The sequence below is a fragment of the Mus musculus genome, chromosome 1 (assembly GCF_000001635.26).
Source record: "Mus musculus strain C57BL/6J chromosome 1, GRCm38.p6 C57BL/6J".
NCBI classification, from domain to species: domain Eukaryota; kingdom Metazoa; phylum Chordata; class Mammalia; order Rodentia; family Muridae; genus Mus; species Mus musculus.
In genome coordinates this window covers 66,454,203-66,460,885 of record NC_000067.6, presented here as the reverse complement: position 1 = coordinate 66,460,885, position 6,683 = coordinate 66,454,203, and positions in this window count along the sequence as shown.

The window sequence follows — 6,683 nt, the reverse complement described above, 5'->3', positions numbered from 1 at the left end:
AGTTTGAAAAAGGAACACCACCACCACCCACCACTCACCCCCACCCCCTGCCGCTGCCCATTAACTCAATGGCAATACCTGCAAAGTTGATGGTGGAGCATGGTGGCTGTGTCATGTGCATAAGAGTCAGAAATGAGCAAGAATAATTACACTGATGTTGTAGCGTGTGAAGTTAAAATTTATTACCAAGAGGGAGAAGTCGATATACCTTATGTGTCTTGCATCCATGATCTATCCTCATCCCTGCTCCTTACTACAGGGTACAGGGCTTCCCATGATCTGCCTTCATTTATTAGATCTTCTCCTGCCCCCTTTACTCTATATACACTGACTCTTTCAGGGCAGGGCGCTGCTGGCTTCAGCATCCTCATCTGGGTACCAGGCCCCATATAATCTTCTTATGTAAAATTGCTTAATAACATGACTCAAATATTTCTTCCTATTCTGTGCTAAAATTTTTCCTACATTTCTCTGTTTCGCATTCTATAGTTCATTATTGTCTGAATATATCATATTTTCAGCTTTAAATTGTTTTCCACATAGAAATATGAAAAAGAAACTATAAGACATTAAGGAGTAAGTTTGAGTTTATTTGTCAAAGAATAAATTAAAGGTTTAAGAAATTGAAAAAACTACTATGTTCTTGGGTAAAAAGACTTATTTTAATACACAAGCTTATGATGTATTCCCCAAATAAAATATTAAGCATGTCACATGTGTGAATCTTGCTCTGCTTATCAATGTACAAAAAGTTTCATTACTTAATGTTCAGTGAAATAAAAATTTTCAGGTTTCAGAATTAAAGTATTATTTTTTAAAGATTAAATATGCAAAAAAGCCACATATTTCATCTAGCTAAGAACTGAATGGCAACATATTTTCATACTACCTCTGTCCCAGCTTTTCAGAAGCATGGCTTGAAATGATGGTCTGTTTGTGACTTCCTATTGGGGAGCGTCATCAAAGTGGGTGAGAGTGAGGCACAAATAGAGCAGGTAGAGTCCAAGGTACCACTGGTAGGATGGTAACACAACCAGGTAACATTTAACACATCAGTTTTGGTAATGTAGATTAGTACTTGATCTGAGCACTGTTTCCTGGGAATACTTCTCAAAAGACCTGCCTCCCAGAAGAGTGCCTGCAGAAAAGAGGACTGGGAAAGCTTAGTTTGCCTTGTGAGATTATAGTTTCTCTCCACTGCCTGGAAATATGTCCATGAGCTCAGAGAGTGTCCAGTTGTATTTCATCTTAAGCACCAGTAGAAACATTCTGGATCACTTTTAAAGTTATGTGGCAAGAAGATTGGCAGGAAGTAGTCTACATAGTATTTGTAGAGCTGACTGATGCTGGTACAAAGAGTCATGAGGTCAAGATCCGAGTTAGAAAGAAGTTCAGAGCCCGGCAGTGGTGGCGCTTGTCTTTAATCCTAGCACTTGGGAGGCAGAGGCAGATGGATTTATGAGTTCAAGGCCAGCCTGGTCTACAGAGTGAGTTCCAGGACAGCCAGGGCTACAAAGAGAACCCTGTCTCGGGGAAAAAAAAAAAAAAAAGAAAGAAAGAAAAAAAGAAAGAACTTCAGGGATGATAAAACTCACTTGAAGATACTTAGGAACTCTGCCTTGGACCCTGACTACCTGTGTCTCACCTTGTGATTCTCACCAGCCAGGTCATGTTGAGATTGCCACAAAGCATCTCTGGGAGTTAGTTTTGTCATATAAAAATGAATAAAGAAAGAAATTATAAATCTAATTAGAAATAAAGAAATTATATATCTAATGCTGATATATAATTTATTTGTAAAGAAGAATGACACTACATTATTTGTATGAATCTAGGGCCATCATTAAAGTGAAATAGTCTAGATGACAAGTATCATTTTGTTTCTATGTAGCACACACACAAATATGAATGAATACACACACACATATAAACAGACAGGCACACATAGGTATGTATATTATGACATCAGAGTAGGAGGACCATTGGGGCGACAAAACTGACTAAAGGGACTCAACAAAGGGTAATGGGAGACTGAATCTGCACAAAGTACCATAATATCTTTATGTGAAATTATTATAATGATGCCTGGTTTTATAGCAAGCTACAAAAATTGCCAAGACTAAGAAGACTGTCCCTTCTGTGGGGCTGTTGTGAGGATGGAATGCATTAGTGTGCTTTCTCCTGTTGCATAACAAATGATTAGGCCAAATATCAGCAGCAAATGTCATCCATTTTTCCTGTGCTCATGATATGTGAGTCTGGAACCTGGGAGGCTTGAGCACAGCAGTTCTAATAAGGACTCTATCCTGCCTTGATAGTAAGGTGCTACTGGGCTGTTGGTCTTTGAAACTGTGAGTGGGCTGCATACCTGAGACCTCTCATGTGGAGGTGGAACATATGGGCTGACTCTCCACTAGCAGGAGCATACGCATGTGCCTTTCTTAAGTGGGGGTCTTAGGACAGACCGATTTTTTTCATTGCTCTCTTCACTAGGAGCTTTTACAATAGGAGAATCTAATAGAAGTTATGGATCTTTTTCAACCTAGATAATAACATTTCTCCATCTGCTTAATGGTTTTGAGCAACATGGCTCCAGATTTGAGAGGAAGCAATATAGACCCCAACTTTTAACAAGGAGAAGTGTCAAAAAAAAAAAACCCAAACTGTCGAGTATTTTCATAAGCACAAAAATAGCTAAAGTACTTGTAACCATGTTCTATGCAATCGTTAGTGTTATATTTTTTGAACTGATAGCATAGCCTTGGGCCTTTTCAACACATTCTCCTAGAGACCTTCAATGTCATTTTTGACTTAATACTAAAATTCACAATGCTTCTTTGCTGAGTGACTGGGGAAAGTGGATGAGCATCGAGCAGGAGGCTGTCAGAGCCATGTTATATAAGTCACATCTCATGGGGCTTATTAGTCAACACATCCTTCCAGAGGCACAGGCTTATGTGACTCAGCAAGGCAAACTGGGACATGAAGAGCGCAGGGTGGCTGCTAGCTCTGGACACCACTTAAAAATAATTTATTTTGAACTGTTAAACATGAGTAGCCAGACATAATCTAGGACAGATATCTATACGGGCTTTAATTTTAATGATTTAACTAGAGGAATCTTTACATGCTATTGATTTCTGTCAGTTGTCTTACAGTTCTGTTTCAAGAGTACAAAAATATCCTTCCTCTACAGAGATTTAAGAATGCAAAGAAAAAAGGGTGCATTTTGTAATCAAGGAGGAATTTGTTTTTAAAGTCATACTTAAATAGTTGAAAATATAATTAAATATAAAGAATAGTTTCAGAATGAGTTTTCTTTACTTTTAGCATAAACACTCTTACTGGTAAAAGTCGACATGGTACAGGCTTTCCCAATCCCTTCTGTCAATGTCCATTTTCCACTGGACAAGATGTTTCCTTCTCTGCCCTGGGTATGCAGCATCTGAGTCAATATCCTTTATCTATCATGGCATTGACCACACCCTTAGTGATTTGATTATTTTATAAGAAATTACATATTTTGGGGGTTAAGTTGTATGATAATATTCCAGGGCTAGAAGACATATTGACTAAATTCTTTGTTCACTTTCATTTGTTTATTTATTTTTGAAGATTTATTTTATTTTCTTAACTTTTATGTGCATGTGTGTGTGTGTACATAAGTGCAGATGCCCAAGGAACATTGATTTTAGTCAGATAATAATGGTTTATTGAAACACATTCTAATTGTGATCTACCAGGGCTGTAGCTCAGAATTTGGGGGCTGAGGCTGCAACCCTGAACATTTCTCAGGACAGGTTTATAAAAAAGAAATGGACGGCTTTGACTCAAGGTATTTTGGCTAGCTAGACAAAACAGTTCTGAACTTTATTCTGATTGGTCTTAAGTGGAGCTGACAGTTGTCAAATTTCTTTCTTTCTTTTTTTTTCTTTTGTTTTTTTCTTTTTTTGGGGGGGGGGGTCAAATTTTTTAAGATGAACAAACCTCAAAACATACAGAACATAACATGGTGTGACTAGCAGCATATTACAGCAACAACATAAAATAGCTGGCATGCATGGTACAATACGACTACAGCTAATCTGGGGACGGGCAGACCTCAACACTTCTAAGTCAGCAACACTAGGCTGGACTTCCTGGGAGGGAGAGAGGGAGAGAGAGAGGGAGGGGGAGGGAGAGAGGGAGTGGGGGGAGAGAGAGAGGGGGAGGGGGGAGGGAGAGCTTTCTTTGTTCTCCAGTTTCCTCAAGCTGCTTCTTTGAGTCTTCTTTCAGAGAACTCAATTTTCATAGGACTGAATTGAGTACAGTCCCCCTGAGGAGTGGAAGCCAACTGAGCAGCTTTTCCCACTTATCCACACATATCAGACATGAAAATCTTTCCTTTAAAGAGGAAAAAAAAATAACAACTATTAAGGAAGTAAAATAAATATCAAGGTTTTCCTGGTGTTAAAAAAAAAAGTTACAATAACAAAGTGAGTTTCAATTTACAAGCATTGTAAATATAACTAAATATAAGGAATAGATTTGGAACATTTTTTCTTTAGTTTTAGCATAATCATTCTCATACTAATAAAATCAAGATCATATAAACGTTTGCAAACCCCTCTATTGTAGTATCAAGATTCTTGTTCCTTAGTCCTGAGTGTGGAGCACCTAGGTCAAGATGCCTTTATCTATCCAGACTTGAACCACACCCTTACTGATATGATTAACTGGGTCTCTAAGAACATGTTGGGTCGGTTTGTGTGCTTGTTTGTTAGCTTAACTAGCAGTTATCAATCATGGGCTAATACCTTGGGAGAGAACCTTAAAGAATGCTAATATACAAGGACCATCCTTGATCACCTGGACTCTTTGGTGGGATGGGCACACTTCTAGATGTTTCTACAGAGCCTTGCAGATGCTTATGTGTACAAGTGGGATGCAAAGCTATAGTCCACCCAACTGACTCTAAATTATTGCAAAGGACAAAAAAGATGAATGTATGGAAGACACAAACAATTTTCTGACACTTATTACTTTAGTGTGAAATTATTGCTATGGATTACAAGAAAAACAATACTAAGTATTCTAAGAAGAAAGAATAGCTAAGAAAGACAACCACAAGAATGTTGGCATATTTATGCATCTATTTTATTTTTTAACTGGGTTCTAATACCTCTACTTCCCTTCGAACATTTATTCCACCCTAATCCCTTCCAAACCCCCCAACACTAGGTAAGAAAGAAAGATTAGAGGGAAAGGGGGGTATAGACCTCTTTAGATAAAGTCCTGCTGAGTAGTGGCTTCAGGTTCCAAGGATCAAATCTAATCTTCACTGGCAAAATACCTCCAGCAAACTAGCAATCCAGCAATCTATCAATAGGAAACAAAGCAGCAGAAACTAGCAGGGACCAGCAGCTGCCCGGGTGGGGGCTAGAGGGGCGAGGGGGAAGACAGAAGCTGAGGCAGCAGCAGCAGCTACCACAGGCCCTCCAGAGGCTCTCCTGTTTATATCCTCTCCAGGGTCCCCAGAATCTGCAGGTGGCAAAAATCATGCCCTTGCTAGTGTATTAGGCAAATCATAATCACCTGCTGTGAAGCAGCCTCTTATTCCACACCTGGGATTAAAAGAAAAACACATTCCCATAACATGGCTGGGTTTTTTAGGAAGCCAATATTCTCACTACACAAGAGCTTTAAAAAGATACCCCCCCACACACACAAAGACACATAATTTATCTTTACTTTCAAGTCTTTGATCAACATTTGTTCATGAAATAATACAAATTTCATGATCTGTAATAACTGACTTTGGGGCACATATTATAATATAGGAATAGTGTTGGAAGAAGTTGAATTGGAATAAAATCTACTATCTAAATTTCTTAAAGAATTAATAAAAACTACTATTCCAAACAAAACAATATCAAGTTCACCTGCCTTATTCATGTTTTAAAAAATACTTCCATAGATAAGAAGTTTTGGTATTTTAAATTTACATGCTTTCTTCTTTTTTTATTTCTCACAATTTTATATATGAATGTATTTATGCGCATTCCCCTTCCCCAGATTCTATGGTCCTGCATAAGTTTTTGTACAGAGGGAATGCTGCTCAATGCATCAATCAGGATGTTTTATCTGATGGGAAGGAGAAGCTCATTTAGAAAAAGTTAAATTAGACTGGTGGTGTGAGAAGATGAATTTCATTGATGGGAATTTTTGCCCTCATCCTCAGATAAAACTCTTGGTGAGAAGCATGTTCAACAAGGCCCCCTGCTGTAGTTCTGATCCTATTTTGTAGGTCAGTTGCATTCTGTGTGTCTTTATCTCTGTCAGCTGGCCTTCACAACACCTAGTCTACAGATGACTGCTGTTGATACACAGGGTCCTTAGCAGCAATGGCTATGAAGGAGTTGAGAGAGCAAAAAGTCATGGTGTAGCCATGATTATCAACAGTTGCAGAAGCTCTGTGGTGGGGGAGATGCAGTCTGAATCACAGGAGAGAGTGGCAGCTCCAGGATAGGGGGCATCAGAAAATACAGGTGTCTAGTCTTTTCAAATATGATGCCATACATCTGGTTATAGATTTAAAAAAAAAAGACGAATTTGCAGGTAGAAAAGCATTGCTCAGCTCATGGCTTTTCTCTTCATATGTCAAAGTTTATATAATGGTGGAGGATTACACTCCACCCACTAGT